Here is a 19535-nt window from a genome sequence, read left to right on the forward strand (position 1 = left end):
GGAATGCAAACTGGTGCACCCGCTCTGGAAAACAGTGTGGAGGTTTCTCAAAAAATTAAAAATAGATCTACCCTATGACATAGCAATAGCGCTGCTAGGAATTTACCCAAGGGATACAGGAGTGCTGATGCATAGGGGCAATTGTACCCCAATGTTTATAGCAGCACTTTCAACAATAGCCAAATTATGGAAAGAGCCTAAATGTCCATCAACTGATGAATGGATAAAGAAATTGTGGTTTATATACACAATGGAATACTACTTGGCAATGAGAAAGAATGAAATCTCGAGAGGAAGAGAGAGAGAGAGGGAGAGCAAGAGAGAAAGCGAGCGACGTGGATGGAATTGGAGAGTGTTATGCTAAGTGAAATAAGTCACACAGAGAAAGACAGATACCATATGTTTTAACTCTTATGTGGATCCTGAGAAACTTAACAGAATACCATGGGAGAGGGGAAGGAAAAAAAAAGTTAGGAAGGAAGCCAAACCATAAGAGACTCTTAAAAACTGAGAATAAACTGAGGGTTGATGGGGGTTAGGAGGGAGGGGAAAGTGGGTGATGGGCATTGAGGAGGGCACCTGTTGGGATGAGCACTGGGTGTTGTATGGAAACCAATTTAACAATAAATTTCATATTAAAAAAAAGACCAAAGAAGACATCTAGATGACCAACAGATACATGAAAAGAGTTTATCCTCACTTACAGTCAGGGAAATGCAAATTAAAACTACAATGAGATATCACCTCACACCTGTCAGAATGGTTAAAATCAACAACACAAAAAACAACAGGTGTTGGTGAGGATGTGGAGAAAAAGGAACCTTCTTGTACTGTGGATGGAAATGCAAACTGGTACAGCCATTATGGAAAACAGTATGGAGATTCTTCAAAAAGTTAAAAATGGAACTATCCTACAATCCAGCAATCACACTACTGGGGATTTACCCAAAGAATACAAAAACTCTAACTTAAAGGTATACACACACCCCTATGTTTATAGCAGAATTATGTATACAATATCCAAGATATAGAATATGGAAGCAGCCCAGGTGTTGTTAATTTTTAAGTCTTCTTCAGTTGACGAATGGATAAAGAAGATGACATATATGTGTGTGTGTGTGTGTGTGTGTGTGTGTGTGTGTGTATATAATATATATATATATATAATGATAGATAATGGAATATTATTCGGCTGTAAAAAAGAATTGTGATCTTTCCATTTTCAATGAAATGGGTGGAGATAAAGACTTTAATGCTGAGCAAAATAAGTCAGTCAGAGAAAGACAAATATCATATGATTTCACTCTTACGTGGAATTTAAGAAACAAAATCAGCAAAGGGAAAAGAGAGAGAGAGAGAGAGAGAGAGACAAATGAAGAAACAGACTCTTCACTACAGAGAACAAACAGATGGTTACCAGAGGGGAGGGGCTGAGGAGATGAGTTAAATAGGTGATAGATTAAGAAGTGCACTTGTTGTAGTGAACACCAGGTAATATATGAAATTTTTGAATCACTATATTGTATGCCTGAACCTAATATAACACTGTATGTTACTAACTGGAATTAAAATAAAACTTCAAAAAAAAACCCCACAAAAAACACTGCCTTTCTATTGAGAATTTTAGTACATTTACATTTAACATAACAATATGGTTAGGTTTAAGTTCGTCATGCTGCATCTTTTTTGTTTGTTTTTTATCCCTTTCTGACTGCTTTTGAACTTTTTGGTAGTCTTTTTATTATTATTATTTGTTGGTATATCAGCTATTCCTCTTTGCTTTATTGTTTAGTGATTGCTAAATAGTTTAAAATATGCATCTTTAACTGGGGCACCTGGGTGGCTCAATTAAGCATCTGAATTTTGACTCAGGTCACGATTTCATGGTTTGTGAGTTCGAGTCCCATGTTGGGCTCTGTGTTGACAGCTCAAACTCTGGAGCCTGCTTTGGATTCTGCATCTCCCTCTCTCTCTGCCCCTCTCCCGCTTGCTCTCTCTCTCTCAAAAATAAAATAAAAACATAAAAAAATTTTTTTCTAAGTATGCATCTTTAACTTATCACTTCATATGTAATTTAGGAAACTTAAAGGAGTATAGTTCCACTTCCCTCATTTTTTGTGTTATTGTTGTCCTATGTTTTACTTCTATGTATAGTAGAATAATCTCCAAATACTTAGGTAATATTTTTTACTTCAAATTTTCAATTAATTTTCAAGATATGAAAAATGAGAAAATGTCTTCCGTATTAACTCATATGTTTACAATTTTGCTTCTCTTTCCCCCCTATGTAAATCTGATTTTTCATATGATTTTATTTTCCTTTAGCCTAAAGAACTCCTTTTAATATTTCTTGTGAAACAGGTCTGCTGGTGACAAATTTTCTCAATTTTGTTAAAAAACTTCATTTTTCCATTTCTTAAAAGAAGTCAACACATATTATTATCTTTGTTCCTCTATGTGTAATATGTCTTTTTCCCCAATCTAGCTGCTTTTAACATTTTTCTCTTTATTACTGCTTTTCACCAATTTGATTATGATATGTCTTGGTGTGATTTGCTTTGTGCTTATCTTGTTTGGGCTTATTGAGCTTCTTGGATATGTGGGTTTATAGTTCACAATAACTTTCGAAAATGTTTGGCCATTATTTCTTCAAATATTTTTTTCTGCCTTATTCTCTCCTCTCTTTCTGAGACTTTACCTAAACATATGTTCAATCTCTTGATACTGTCTCACTTACTGAAGTTTTAAATTTAAGTCTCTTTTGTTCACTGTGCTTAGGGTTTAGATATTTTCTATTTTTCAATTGGTAATCTGATGTAATTGTAATTATCATTATACAGTTACATTCTGATAATCTAGCTGTATTAGTTCCCTATGGCTGCCATAACAAATAACCACAAAATAAGTGATTGAAAACAATATAAATCTATTGTTTCACACTTCTGGAGACTAGAAATCTGAAATGCAGGTGTCAATGAAGCCTGTTGGGGAGAATCTTTTGTTGTCTTTTCTAGCGTCTGGTGTTTGCTGACAATCCTTGACATTCTTTTTCTTGTAGAAGCATTTTTTCAACTCTGCCTCCATTGTCACATGGCCATCTTCTCCCAATGTGTCTCGTGCCTCTTCTTATAAGAATACCAGTCATTTTGATTCAGCACTATTTTATTCCAGTATGATCTCATCTTAACGAATTACATGTGCAGTGACTCCATTTCCAAATAAAATTGCATTCTTAGGTACTGGAGGTTCGGACTTCAACACACCTTTTTGGGGGCACACTTCAAGCAGTAAAGTTCTCATTTAGATATAACATTTTTTACCCTTCTAGAAGTTTCCTTTAAGGTATATTTTCCTTCCCTCCCCCCCCCCCCCATATTACAATAGGTGTTTTAAAGTCATTGTTTGCTAACTCCATCAGCTCTAACATTTCTGACTCTGTTTCTGTTGACTGGCTTTTTTTTTTTCTTGGTAATAAGTGATGTTTTCCTGTTTCTTCTTGATTGGACATCACACTGTGAATGTTGTTTTTGAGTGCTGTTTTCTGACTGTCTTCCTTTAAACTTTATTGGGCTTTGTTATGATAAGCAGGTAAGTTAATTGTGGAATACCTTAATCCCTTTTCAGGTTTCTTTTTAAGCCCATTTTAGGGTGGGCCTAGAATAGCCATTACTCTAGAGCTGGTTTAACCCTACTACTAACATGTGACTCTTTTGGAGTCTCTATTGGATGCTCCCAATGTTTAGAGAGGTCTCTTTTCTCTGAATGGTCAGAACATAAATATCTCCTTATCCTGTGTGAGCATGGTGAATTCATCCTGTAACTCTCTACTAATTTATCTTTGCCTGGTATCATGAAGATTCACTCTACATATGTACAGCATATTAATAAACAAAAGACTCAAGGGGACCTGAAGTCAGGTTTCTAGAGTTCTCTCTCTCTCTCTCTCTCTCTCTCTCTCTCTCTCTCTCTCTCTCTGCATAGCTCCCTTCCCTCTAGTACTCAGCCCCACATATTTCAGCTCCCTCATCCTCCTCAAATTTAGATTTCTGTGTGTAGTGCTACCAGCTGGTAAGTGCTTCCAGGCAGAAATCTAGGGTGATCCTAGGTCTTGTTTGTTCCCTTCTCTTAAAGATCACAGTCTTTGCTGATTATTGTCCCAATCATATCACTGTTGCTTCATGTGTTGTATCCAGTTTTATAATTGTTTATGGTGGCAGAAGTGTAAGTTTTATACCAGTGACTTTTAAGTAGGCTCCTCAGTATTTGTGGGATTAACTTCTCATCTTCAAGCACTTATGTGTCTTCTCAAGCTTTCTAGAGTAATTGCTACTTTTTACTCACCACATTCAATCAGCATGATATCTTCAATATAGTGGGAAAGTATTCGTTCTGTAGAATGAAGAGGTGACCAAAGTCCTGTGGACTAAGTTATAACTGAGTCTGGAGAATTAATATAACCCTCAATGGTAGTAGAACTATGGGAAATCAAACAGATATGCTCTGGTTAAAGAGATTAAAGGGAACGCTTTACGCTGCTTTCTGGCCATGCTGAAAACAGTGGACCAGTATCTAGCTAATGTATAGATAGGGGTTGGGGCCTGCCTGTGCTCATGAATGCCTTAGACCATGTTGTCTATAGAATATCATATCTTGTTCCCCACCCTGCTTTTGGCATCTGCTCTTTTGTAGTCTTGGGAACACCTTGTGTTTTTTTGCACACTCTCTGTAAGTTCTTACTGACACGTAGCCACTGACATATTGTGCAATGTTTTCCCTATAATGTATGCCTAATAAATATGAGAGCTTGAGGGCAGCTCAGGGAGACTTCTGTTAGCCATCTTCTCACCTCTCTTGACTTGTGGAGTCTTGAGTAATCCTTTCTGCCATCCTCGGCTTTGCTGAACAAAGCCAAAATCCGAACCCACAATTGGTGACTCCATTGTGATAAGCCAAACCTGCATAGAACAGTGAATGTATATTGGTGATTCTTCAAGCTGATCCTTGAAAGTGAAAGCAAGAAGCTTCTGGTGGTCTTCACTAACAAGGTTAAAACAAAACAGTACAAAAATCAACCAAACAAATTTTCACCAGCTCAATAACTGTATACCAGCTGCTAGAGAATGTGTTGATTTGTTCTAGGAAAGAGACTACATTTAAAACAGCAAGGGCAGTTTGAGTCACCACTTGATTAAGAGTATGATCATACACTATCATTTTTCAGAACCCATCTGTCTTATGCACAGGCTTACGAGGTTATTTGAATAGGGATGTGTTGGGAATCATCACTTACATATCATGGCGCAAATCTCTACAGTTCTTCTAGAAATGTGGTGTTGCTTTCAGTTAATATTTGGTGGGTATGGGAAAAGTTCTGGGGGTTTCCACTCAGCCTTTCTTACCATAATAACCCTCATTCCATAGGTAGGAAGACAAATGTGGGGGTTCTACCAGTTGCCAAGGTTATAGATTTCAACCAAGCCTTCTAAAATTTTGAAAATAACCATGAAGTAATTTTGGAGACCCACTGGCCCATTGTGAGATGGACCTGACCTAAAATTACACTGATCACCTGACTTCCATTAGCCTGGACTCTAACTGGTGAGCCACAGTGTCTTTGGGTTTCAGGAGTTACTGTAAGTTCAGAGTCAATGTCAGATGATTTCTTTAAAAAGTGGTTATTTTCCCTTCTTCAACATATAGTCATCATGATAAATGGCTGTGGTCCCTTTGGGAAAGTCCAGGAAGAAGAATGATGGTAAGTTGATGGCAGGATACCAGCATTCTTTAGGCTGAATGCTGGCTTCTTCTAGAAGTATACAGTATTCCCCAGGCTATCTTTATTCCTGATGTCTTCATACCTATATTGATATTTCTATATATTCCACCCAAACCAAGCTTCTTTTTCAAGGTGGGAGATAGGGGTGAAATGAAATCATGTGAGTCCGACCTCTTCACCTTACTCGTTATTTCTTCTTACAATCCTTCAAACTGGATGGATTTCTGCTTTTTTTTTTTCCTCCATGAAAGGGTCTTTTGCATATCCATCTCTAGTTGGCATATCATCCTTCTCCTCTCCTTACTCTATAAAGGTTGATGGAAAACAATGCAGATGGGTGTACATTTGCAGAAAGAGATAATAATATTATCCCCATTTATTAAACTTTATTAAAGCACTCACTAAAGTTCTTTTTTTCATCTCTCTTCCATAGAACACCTGGTGCGTATCACAACAAGTGTTCTAAAGTTTATTTTGATGTAAGCTAGACTACACTTCTTAAGAGCAAGGACTTGTTATTTCATCCTGTATCCTTATGCCTGTTATACTTTTGGCACACGATAGGCACAAATTAAATTTTGTTGAATGCAGAGCATGAACGCTTGAGTGCAAATGTAAACTAGTGTTATTATCAGCAAAAAGCCTGAGTTCTAATTGCAAAATTAGGATGATTATCCTGGGTTAGTAGTGACTGTGGGCCACTACATCGAAAAGGTTTTTCCAACTAGCCAAATCAGAAATCCTTCATGCAGCCTAAGGACAAAAGTCTTGATACACTGAAGCCAATTATGTGAAGAAAGAGTTACTGGAGCTATTAAAACAAATGTAGACTGACACCCCCAGCTTTTGCAGGACAGAACTCAGAGAAACACTAATAGTTTTAATGATTCCATGTTTGAAGTCTGAAGTTCTGTGAATGAGTCACCTTTAGCATATTTAAATTTATTAACTCGTTTGCTTCTAACAATTTATTTTTGGAATCATCTTCCTTATGATCCAGTTGGGGAGTCTGGTAAGCAAGTACCACAGCCACGTCAGAGTTCTAGAATCAAAGGGAAATGTAAGACAGAACCAACTTCCTCTCCTCTAACTATTCCCCACTCATCCTACACATCTTCTTCTGTGGGTGGTTAAGTTTCTACTGTGGAAAGGAACTCTGAAGATTTGGGGCGAAAAGAGAAAGACTATGGGAGGAATGAGTAAGGAATATGGTGGAGCTGGTTTGCCTTCTAGAGCTAAATGTCTACCAATTGGGAACACGTCTTTCCTTCATTTTATTTTTTTAGTCTTTTAGATGTTTATTTATTTTGAGAGAGAGAGAGAAAGAGTGCATGCATCTGTGTGCAGGGGAGGGGCAGAGAGAGGAGCGACAGAATCCCAAGCAGGCTCCAAGCTGTCAATGCAGAGCCCAGTGGGGGGGCTCGACCTCCCAAACATTGAGATCATGACCTGAGCTGAAATCAAGTGTCGGATGCTCAAATGACTGAACCACCCAGGAGCCCTTCTTCCTTCATTTTAATTTAGTCCAAAGCAGAGGAATGAGGCATTCGCAGAAAATAGATCTAAGTTTCCCTCCAAAAGTGAAAATAAAATTCTACTTCAATTTTTCCTTTATTGTGCCTGAGATTTCTCAGTCTTCTCTGCTTCAGGGTGTTCAATCACAAGTTTCCATGACAGCAGGGAACATGTATATCTTATTCACCAGCTATCCCCAGAGCTTTGCTCATATAAATAAAATTTTAATATACTTATTCAATTTAAAATTTTAAATGAAATATATACACATGCATTTTTTTAAAGGCAAGCAGTACAGAAGAGTATGAAATACAAGTATTTATCCCCACTTCTTTGCCCCCATCTCATTCCCGTGCCTCCCAAAACCACCAAACCCTTCTTGGTTTTATTTATTCTGGTGATTTCCTTCATATTTATTGATTTATCAATTGTATATATCTTTGACTGTGCATTATAAAAGATGTGAAATTTACTTACCTTATACCATCTCCCAACCACTCTCCAATCATGTCTCAGTTTGTTTGTTTGTTTGTTTTAGAGAGAGACAGAGCATGAGTGGGGGAGGGGCAGAGAGAGAGGGAAACACAGAATCTGAAGCAGGCTCCAGGCTCCGAGCAGTCAGCACAGAGTGGGGCTCGAACTCACGAACTGTGAGATCATGGTCTGAACTGAAGTGGGTCACTTAACCTACCGAGCCACCCAGGTGCCCCCAGGTCTCAGTTTTTATAGACATGTTACTCGGTTTGGACAAGTTCTGGTTGAATGGGTGAGTGCACAATTCAGTTTCCTTCTTCATGTTTTTTTTTTACCAGAAGGAGGGTACCCTCTTTCCTAAACCACTGGAAGCCAGCCCTCTGGCGAACAGTGAAGGCTTCCCATGCTGTGCCATTGGGTTTTGGTGTTGGTAAAACCCCTCTAATATGCTCAATGAACTCCTGGTTAATTGTAAAACAGTATCCTTCTCAGAAACATCTGAATTTTATCAGGTCTCAAAGCCATTAGTTGAAGGAGGAATTCCTGACACTAGAACTTTAATAAAATGTTTAGTCTTGCTCTTTAAATCCTTCAAGATGCCTTGTAGCTTCCTAGTGAGCTGCCGATTTGGGCTGAGTAAGATGAAGACAGTGGAACTTCTGCTTAGTGACTATGGATCATCAACTGTTTTTATTATGTCTGTATTCTGAGGCTTTCTCTTTGGCTGTTGTCAGATGTATCAAAACAAAACATCTCCAGGAAAAAATATCAAAGGACCTAAAATTAATGTGTTATTTCAGATTTCTTCTGTGCCAGCAAAAGAACATCGTCGCTCTCCGACTAACGTCTGATAATACAAGCCTTGCAGGCCAGCCCCTTTAACGTGCTGATTTAGGGCTCATGCCCATTTTCCTCTCTCCTCTTTTCATCTTTGTCTCTCTGATGCAATCAGCATGCTGGCCTGAGGCTCACCTCAGTTTTGTTTTATTTTTTAAGGAAAAAAACCTTTTGGTTTTTCAAGTGAATTTAAGATTTAACTCTTCCCTTTTACAATAGATTCCTTCAATCACAGAGTTGGAAAGTTTTTATTGAAATTTTGTCTCAAAGTGGGTCACAGAAAAGTAGATTCTCATCAGTGATCTACTTTGGTAGCACCATTTGACTCTCAGCTGCGGTGTCCTAAGAAAAGCATACAATTCAGAATTGAAGAAACATGTTTGAGTCCTCAAAGTGCAATTTACTTGCTAGGTGACTGTGGGTAGGTCACCTCAACTCTCTGAGCCACAGCTGTCCCAACTGAAAAATGAAGATAATAACACAACACTTAGCTCACAGACTAAGTGAGCTCAGTTAGCTTAACTCATCTCAAACTTCCTGTGTCTATAATTAAGTTGTTGATCTTGTTCCCACTCCTGCTCTAGTTCAGTTCTTTCTATCCCAGTCAATAGCAACCCCAATCTTCTAGTTCCTTCTATCACACTCGATGCTTCTCTTACCTCAGATCCAATGCATCAGCAAGTCCTCTTGGCTCTGCCTTAAAAATATATTCAAATCTGAATCTTTGGACCATGTTCCTGACTGCCACCATTGTCCAAGGCACCATCACCTCTCATCTGATAACTGCAAGAGCTGCTTAACTGGTCTCCCTGTTTTACCCTTACCTCTCTCGGGTCTATTCTCAACACTTCAGCCAGAGTAGTCTTTTAAAAACTGAGTCTTGGGGCGCCTGGGTGGCTCAGTCGGTTAAGCGTCCGACTTCGGCTCAGGTCATGAACTCACGGTCTGTGAGTTCAAGCCCCACGTCGGGCTCTGTGCTGACACCTCAGAGCCTGGAGCCTGCTTCAGATTCTGTGTCTCCCTCTCTCTGACCCTCCCCATTCATGCTCTGTCTCTCTCTGTCTCAAAAATAAATAAACATTAAAAAAAAATTAAAAAAAAAATAAAATAAAATAAAAACTGAGTCTGATGATGTCACTCCTTCACTCAGACCTAGCCATGGTTTCTTATTAAGGCTGATCTCCACATGGCTCATACTGGAACTAGACACCAGTTGTTAAAATATTGAAATCCTTCTATCCCTATTACTAGATAGTCTTTCTCCAAAGTCTCTTCTCCATGAAATTTCCCTTCAATTCACAAGGGGGGTCTCCACATAACGCACCAACTCAAGAGATAATGCTTGGTACTTCAGAGGGTCCTCTAGGATGCTGCTTCCATGCTCTGGCCAGACATCCATGCTGATGGGTTGCTGTCTGTGTTGTATTTGCTGTTAAACATTTTGAACAACACCTTGTCCTCTTATTCAAAATAAAAGCCAAATCTCCACATTGATGGGATTCTTCGCTACATTTTTTTTGCTGCATGTCCTACTACTACTAGGCTTGTTCATTCCGCATAAGCTTCTTGGCATTTCCTCAATCAAGCTAAGTATGCTCCTGCCTCAGGGCCTTTGCACTTGCTCCTTCCTCTGTCAGTAATGCCCCTGCACCAGATATCTGACCAGCTCTTTTACCTCTTGCAGCTATCTGCTTAAATATCACAAGGCATTTTCTGATTGCCCTATGTAAAATAGAAACTCTGCCCCCTTCTCTACTAATACACCCTAATTATTGTTCTCAATTATAATTTTCTTCTCCACAGCATTCATCTCCATCTGACATGCTATATAGTTCACCTATGTATTCATTTGTTATCCGTCTCCCTTGTCATCACCAACTAGAATGCAAATTCTCTCAACGCAGGCATTTTGTCTATTCTGATTGCTGTTTATGTCTCAGTGCCTAGAACAGCTTCTAACAAATAGCAAGTTCTCAATATTCTTTTTTTCATTGAATGAACTACTCAGTGCTCAGTTTTCTTAATGAATAAGGAAAATAATACACCCAGGTAAATTGTGAAGATTAAATAAATAATGAGAAAGTAACTTGTAAGCTAAAAGGCCTTGAATAAAGGTTAGTTGTCATCAGTCTTCCCTTGTTGATAAATACTTGTAGACCACAGGTACCACCCCTAACACTGCTGACCACAATAGTCTCCGTGTTTGAAAGGATCTCTCAATATTCTTTGCTGGTGTCCTGTGTGTCACAGCCCTGAATGACCCATGGTAGTGCATGTTCCTTAAATCCTGAGTGGACCACAGAACCTTCTCAAGCCTTCAGGGCAAGGTGTGTGGGTCAGCAGCCATGGGAAGCACACAGCATGTTTTTACTAGCTCTGTAATGCTTCTCTTGTGGGCACATGCAGGGGTGGGGCCAGTGTCCGTAGACATTTGCACTCTGGTATTTGCATCAATAAGCCATATAAAGGGAAGATAAAGCAGAAGAGGAAAGAGTAGACACCTGCATTATTCTCCATGTCTGGGAAGAGAAGTCCAACAGTAATGATTGGTTGAGCATATGGCAATGTCTACATAACTTAACAGGAATGTTTTTAAAATTTAAAGATTTGCTTCAGGAGACCTTTTGGAGACTGATTAAGGATCATGGGGAAAGCATGCAGGGAGCTTTGGGTTGCAAAACATCTAAACCTACTGAATCCCTGTATTACCAGTTCCACTAAACTCTGTTATTATTCTCATGTCTTTAAAAACAAACAAGTAAACACAAACACACAGAGTGAGGTGTACTGTGTATTTGGAGTCTAGAATGTAGGCCTTGTTCTCAAGGTAAGCCAAGGTAAAACTACTCAAGACCTGTCAAGGCATGTGGTTCATCCCACTGAAAGCACTTCACACCCCCTTTAATTCAAAACAGGGAGCTTGTGCCTTTACTATTCTCTTAAAATAAAAAAAAGAAAGGATAAAACACTCTTACTAAAGTTGTTGAGTGTAGCCTGCCTTGTTACAGATTCCTTTTTCCCTCTGTACCTGAGGTAATGAAGGATTTTGGCATCTGTCCTGAATCAATCATGCATTTGTGGCAAATCAACATAACCCTAGAGATTAAAAGGGGAATCCTGCTTCCCAGACCATTATTACAGGGATTAGACCCCACTACTCCATGCATGCTTGCGTATTTGAGAGAAGCATCCTTTTACCAGTTTTAAGATAAATATTTAATTCTGCAGGGGTAGGAGTCTTTAGGTTTGCACAATGATACATTGCTTTAAGTTAGTGGAAAATAATTTTGGAAAGCAGATCTTAGTTTCCATGTCATAAAAATATTTCTCTCTAGTATTTTGTCCTGACAGCTCAAACAAATATAATATGAGAATACTACCTGTGGCTTATTTTTTTTCTTTTGGTTTCTAATGCTGAATTTATAATCTTCTCTAACTTGGTGCGACCACACATATTTAAAATTCCTGTATCAATTTGATTCACTGCCACATTTTCTTCTGTGTAGAAAAGGAAGTTACAGACCTCAAATGGCTTTTACGTTGTCTGTGTGATAAGTACACTATACATATGGAATATCAGATGCCTCATTTCAAGGCTGCTCTTGACATTGCTGCTGCTAATGATTCTTCCATTTAGGAATATTTCCATTCCATACCAAAATTCTATTGAGGGGGTAAAGGAAAGTGGTGAAAACGGGCACTCGACAGATGGCAGCAAGTTTCCCAGCTGGCTAGGATCACTGCATCATTCCAAAAGGGATGACTGAGGGTTGGAGTTGGGGGGGTGGGGGGGAGAAACAAAAACAAATTTTGGCAGACCCAAGTTTAGAAGAAAAACAATACTTTCACCGAATTTAGCCTCTGCTCTCTGTCATAGAAAATTATAATAAGTACAAGAGAATTGCATTCAATTTTGGTCAAGTATTATTCTTGGAATATGCATTAGTCAGAATTGGCCTCATTAGCAGGGCACTTTTTGAACAGCTATGTAGTGGTTCACAAAGCATGCAGACTCCTGAGAGGGTGTGATTCGAAGTTTAACAAGCTTATTTCACATTCGATAACATATACATTTCAAACCAGGACTCAAACCAGGACTTCCACTGAACCTTTACATGATGAGAAGTAGAGCAAAGTACGTTGACATATAAACATGCAATAACATTATCAGAATTGCCACAGCCCCTTAATTACACACCTACCTATTGAAACCACAGAGTCTATACTAGGCTTTTTCCCGCTTCCTATAAGTCAACATTTTCCATTAAACCTACAAATGCATTGAATTCACATACCAGTCCATGCTGAAGCACATGTTTTTATTTTGCTTCCCTATTTATAATCTTTATTTTGAAAACAACAATTGTGGTTTGGACTTACTGTGAGGCTGAATATTACACATGTAAAGGCTCATAATATTTTTTTTTCTGGAGGCTCTTAAATCATTTTCAGCCATATTATCTGATTTGCCATCATCACATCAGTGTAAAGTAGGTACAGCATACGTTTCCAAATACATTTAATGGGTGAAGAAAACGAAGGTATAAGATTAAGCAGCTTTCCTGAGCCAACAGTAAAATTTAGGGGTATTTGGCTGAGTTAAAACTGGGCTGCAGAGTAGATCCAGAGAAGCATAGACATAGCCTGTGTTGTGATACTAATGCAAATTCAGAAAGTTGGTAACCCAGGGCAGAGAAGCCAATAGCTCAGAAAATATCAAATCTATTTACCTGGAAGAGGTGCTGGGGAAGATACCAGAGCCCTCACCTAAGAGCAAAGGTATTTCCAGCTGGTTGGGGCTTCTCCCTGAAAACACTGTTTTTGCCCTTTACTTCTTTCTACAAAGTAAACAAAGAAATGCTTCCTCTGGGTCCTGCCAAACTGTTTGTCTTCAAAACTGGTGCTGATTTCAACCCTAGCACGGAGGTACTTTCCTCAGTGACTACTTCTAGAAAAAAGATTGACCGAGTTGAAAGTACTCGAACTTCTGTCCAGATTTGAGGAGTGTATGTTAGCTTACTTAAAGATTTTTAGGTCCCTCTGAGGTAGCAGAGAAAATTATCAGTGCAGCTTGGTTACTTTACTGGTGCTGTTTTACACATCAGCCTTTCTCCCAGGATTCTAGCATTCTCGCTTCTGGCCCAAGCCAGAAAGGGTCCAGGTGTGTGTAACTCAGTACTAAAATTAACATCTATGAACTTTTGTAGACCTCACATATTCAGGTTCAATTTTATTTTGCTAATTAGGTTCCAGGCAGGTTTTATTTCTTTTGAACCAAGTCATCCAACCCCCCCTTTTTTTTTATCAAAGAATCTTGGTTAACTTTGATTTTTAATTCTCAGACACCCAACTCGTTGAACCGCCCATCCTGACTCAATACCCTGCTATTTTATTCCATATAAGGCCTTGAAATGTACTCACCTTACTCAGTGAAAATCCCTCTGGGATGGGGAGCTGCCAGCACATTAGAAATGTGATCTAAAGTCGTCTCTGCCCAAGGTTGGTCATATCCAGGTTAGAAGATATCAGGTATAAAATGAGAAAAAAATATTATCTCCCAGCACTTATCAGACCATCTTCTTACAAGGCTTTTTCTTGTTTAGTTTTTTAGTTCATTTCTTGGTTTTTCTGGAAAAAATGCTGCAGTTATGTTGCTCACGCAGCCAAAAATCTGCACTTAATTGGGCACATAAAAAAACAGCAGACAGGAAGTCTATTTCCTCACAGAGAGATATTGTGGTTTATGGACTCTGCTTTCGTACTGCAAAGCCAGTGCATTATTTTATTTTTTAATACACTCCTGGTAAGATGTCTCTGGCAACCAAAAAGCTGTTTAAGTGCCCACCAGAATCAGTATCAGCCCAGGTAGAGGTACTTGATTACAAAATGTTAGTTTAATCTGGGTTTGATTTTGAATCAGTCTTAAGTTCTTGAATGTTTCTGGATGCTAGAGAAATAGAGAATTTAATATTTGTGTATGCACTATGAAAGTTATACATATTTGTGAGAGAGACCGCAGCATCCCAGAAGTAGGGCTGCATTGAGTGTCCATGAGTTCTGGGAAAACATTTAAGTTGCCTGTGTAACTTCCCCTGCACACACCCTCAATCCACTCCCCTTGGGAGCCAGAGAGTTTCCTGAGGTCTATCAAGTTACAAAGGAGAAGGACGCCTTTATCAAATTTGGAAGATGCTTACTTTTCCAGTTGTCTTTCTATCTCCTTAGCCCTATTCTTTATATTGTTTCTTTTTCATGAATACCTCCTGTCTCCTGCATTTGAGTCATAATAATTAAATTCCTAAGAATACTGAGGAACTCAGAGTTTTAGAGTCCAGCTTCCCATTGACAGATGAGGAGAGTGAGACAAAAAGGAGTTCATGATTTTTTTTCTCCCCAAAGACCTGAAACTCCAGTAGCAGAGACAGGACTAAAACCTGATTTTTCCCTGACACCACACTGCCTTTCTGTGTGAGTGGAAAAACAAAAATGAAACTACTGTTCTCTTGTCACTTGGTTTGAGCCATAAAACCGGGTACATTTGGTTCTAGGCACTTTCTATCTGCTTGTCTTGGGCACAATGCCTCATAATTTGGAAAAATTATATAAGCCCCAATTTTTTCTTAGGGCATGTGAGAAACTGCCATTTGTTTTTAGTAACCTAGTGTCATAAAGTTAGTATGGGCCTAATCCCACTTAAAAGTTAAATGAGAGCTTTGTGTAATTGCTTTGCCTTTTAATTCAGACTAAGCCACAGGTAATCAAGTCTTTCTCTAATACCCTGGCTTTAGAGAAACTGAAATCCATTGGTTTGTACAGGTATCACTGGCCTCAAGCTGGAATTCTCTAATGCTCATGGTCAACTCAATCCATGGAGGGGATTTACGTCATACTAGTGTTTTTGCGTAGTCCTTTGTCTGGGACTAATTTTGACACTTTGCCTGCCAGAGAAGATAAAATTGGGGTCTCTTTCCAGTCGCTGCCCAATCCAGATTCGGTTGGGCACTTCATCAAGAGGATCAGAGAGCTTAGATGTAGTCTCAGTTTCTCAAACTTGTCTCTGATTCTTTGGCTCAGACTTCAAAGAACTAAACCAAACAGGAAAGAAACTATTGCATATGGTCATGGTTGGATGTATTTTGATTTTGTACTTTTTATCCTTTGGTTGTTATAGAGGGGAATCATGTGTGGGGCTCAATATCTCTGCCAGCTGTTATGGGGATTTGTGAGTGAGGAGCAGTGCTCCCTTATTTCTATAGGAATGACTGTTCTGGACAGTTTTATAGGAGTGATTTTCTTGGATTGTTCTGTCCTGACTTGGTACTAACTACCTCATAAAGAAAGGGAAAAATAATGATACTTATTATCATTTATTATCAAGTTCCTACTACTCATCAGGTCTGGTTCCAGAGTCTTCATCTATATTATCTTATCTTTCAAATCACCATATAAGGTAGCTTTCATTATTTTTATTTTATAGGTGAAGGGAGAAAAAACCAAGTTCTTTTCCATCAACCTCAAGATAAAGTCCAAATATCTTAATAGGAAGAATCAGGAAAATGTAGTTGTTAAGGTTACAGACTATATGGCTAGGCTACCTGCCTTTAAATCCCAGTCTGCAACCAGTGGTGCAACCTCAGACACATTCTTCAGGTTTTCTGTGCCTCAGTTTCTGCATATGTAAATGGAGACACAACCTAATGTGGTTGTTAGAGAGTTAAATATTCAGTGAACTTAAAGTGCTTAGAACAATGCCTAGTGCATAGTTCTAAATGTTAGCTAATATTATCACCACCATCATCATCCTTATTATTGCTTTTAGCAACAGAAATGTTGAATGAGACTTTATTACCTCAGGTTTCAGCTAAAGCTCAAAGTTGGGAACACTGGCTGATAAGTACTCCCACATTTTAAAGAGTTACTGCTAGATACATTTCTGTAGGACTTACTGAAATATAGCTGAGTGGTCCTGATTCTGTCACCCCCTACCACTTATGCAGAGAAAATATTAGAAATTCAAGAATCCTTTTAAGTAGAAAATTCACAGGATTAGTATGTTTCAAATCTAGTGGGTAGAACTGTGGTATTTCCCTAAGACAAGTAATTGGCTTTAAATATTGTGAGGTCCCTGAAAGGAGACTGGGACCTTTACTGCACCTGGAGGCTTGCTATGCTGGGACATCTGTAGGCTGCTCTGGCATTGCCCCTGGAAAATAGTGTGAAGAGAGAATTCTGGGAAGTCTGAGAGCCTGCTGACCAAAGAGAGTCATGCTTGCTTCTTCCCTAGTTGATTCTTTTTTCCCCCTAATTCCAATATAGTTAACATACAGCATCATCTTAGTTTCAGGTGTGTAATATAGTGATTCAAAACTTCCATACAACACCTGGTGCTCATCATAAGTGCACTCCTCAATTTCCATCACCTATTTCACCCATTCCACATCCACCCTCCTCTGGTAACCATCAGTTTGTTCTCTATAATTAAGAGTCTGTTTCTTGGTTTGTGTCTCCCCTCTCTCTTTTTTTCCCCCTTTTCTTGTTTGTTTTTTCTTAAATTCCACATATGAGTGGGATCATAGAGTATTTGTCTTCCTTTGACTGACTTATTTCGCTTAGCATTATATTCTCTAGCTCCATCTCTGTTATTGCAAATGGCAAGATTTCATTCATTTTTATGGCTGAGTAATATTCTAGTGTGTGTGTGTGTGTGTGTGTGTGTGTGTGTACCACATCTTCTTTATCCATTCATCTATTGATGGACCCTTTGGCCACTTCCATAATTTGGCTATTATAAATAATACTGCTACAAACATAAGGGTACTTGTATCCCTTTGAATTAGTGTTTTTGCATTTGGGAGGTAAATAGCCAGTAGTGCAATTACTGGGTCATTTCCCTGGTGGATTCTTTTTTTTTTTTTTTTTTTTTTTTTAATTTTTTTTTCAACGTTTTTTATTTATTTTTGGGACAGAGAGAGACAGAGCATGAACGGGGGAGGGGCAGAGAGAGAGGGAGACACAGAATCGGAAACAGGCTCCAGGCTCCGAGCCATCAGCCCAGAGCCTGACGCGGGGCTCAAACTCACGGACCGTGAGATCATGACCTGGCTGAAGTCAGACGCTTAACCGACTGCGCCACCCAGGCGCCCCTTCCCTGGTGGATTCTTAAGGAGCAGCCCTTATTGGTAGGGTGAGAAAAAGAACTAGAATGACACAGCTTGTACTCCCACAGTTTCATGTAGTGAGTACCTGTGGGCTTTCTGTGGGTCAGGTGGATGCCTTGAAAGCCACATGGGCTTAGATCATCTTAAGATACCCAGCTCTGGGGGAGGATTGTCAACTGGGAGAGTGGAAGTATATGGCCAAGGTCAAAGAGAAGGTGACAGGAGTGGGCTGGAAAACTCATTAATTGTGTGAACTGTGGCTTGTGGAGTCTCCTAAGGAACCTACATCTCTGCTCTATGAAAGGGCCAGCATCTGAATGCCCATGACAGCCAGCCAGTCAGCACTAGTGTTCATTCTGAAAGAACTACAACAGCAGAATGAGTTAGGTTAAAATATATACTTTTATTTGTATTTCTCTATACTTCTCTTCCTCTTCCCTGACCCTGGAAGGGCACTGGATGAAGAGGGAAAGAAAAGACCATGATACCTTATCCAATGCAGATCACCAAGCCACATCTCAGACCACTTGGAGATTGAAATTTTTTTTAATTTTTTAAAATTCAAAGTTTATTATTTATTTTGACAGAAAGAGAGCACAAGTAGGGAAGGGGCAGAAAGAGAGGGGGAGAGAGAGAGAATCCCAAGCAGTCTTCTTACTCTCACCACTGATGCGGGTCTTGAACTCACAAGAGTCTCACCAGAGACTGATGCGGGTCTTGAACTCACAAACCATGAGATCATGACCTGAGCTGAAATCAAGAGTCAGACACTTAACCAACTGAGCGACCCAGGCACCCCCCAAATTTTTAAAGTTTATTTATATATTTTTGAGAGACAGAGCATGAGCAGGGGAAGGGCAGAGAGAGAGAGGGAGAGAGAGAATCCCAAGCAGGCTTCATGGCTCCACACTGTCACTGCAGAGCCCAACGCAGGGCTCGATCCCACAAACTGAGAGATCATGACCTGAAGCAAAATCAAGAGGTGGACACTTAACCGATTGAGCCAGCTAGGCATTCCTGTTTTTTAATTTTCTGTAAACAAACTCTATCCTGGCATCCTGGGAGATTGAAATTTTAATTTAGATTTAAGAAGACTTTTTCCTGTCTAAAAGTGAGTCCTAATTAATGAAATTAAACTGTTCTTTTAGCTATAAGTAATATAAATGTTATGAACTCTGCTTGAAAGATTATCAAGGAGCAGTGAAGAGATATTGAGCAGAATGTATTTGAATTCTTAATATGAGCAATTAAATATTTTTAGTAACTTGCCCAAGACTACACAGCTTAAATGGCAGCATTTGAAAATGAACTCATGTCTAATTACCAATGCCATGGTATTTTTACTACATGGAATTTCCCCTGAAATTTTGTGGTAAAATTAACCAGAAGAATTCTGTTAAAATGTACTACAACTCTTATAAAAGACTCACTATATTTGCATAACATATTCAAAATGCCTTATAGAAATAAGCAAGAACAATAAGGGTATTTTGGCAGCTCCTTAACATTTAAGGCATGGTAGCTTAGGGAAGAATATCTAATCATAGAAGAAGGATATATATATATATTTCCCTGGTTCATGTAGCTTAGGTGCTGGACAGAGCCAGAGGAGACATGTTTCTGGGCAAGGTACCTCAGAAGGTCTCCTTTCTGAAGCCTGGGTGTGATCTCACTCTCAGGTGATTACATGGACAATCTTAAGAGAGGATGTCTTTTATTTGGAATCTTAGAGAAAGGAAGCCAACTTTTTTGTAGAATTAGGTTGGAAGAGTGAT

The sequence above is a fragment of the Panthera onca genome, chromosome B4 (genome assembly GCF_046562875.1).
Source record: "Panthera onca isolate mPanOnc1 chromosome B4, mPanOnc1 haplotype 2, whole genome shotgun sequence".
Classification (NCBI taxonomy): domain Eukaryota; kingdom Metazoa; phylum Chordata; class Mammalia; order Carnivora; family Felidae; genus Panthera; species Panthera onca.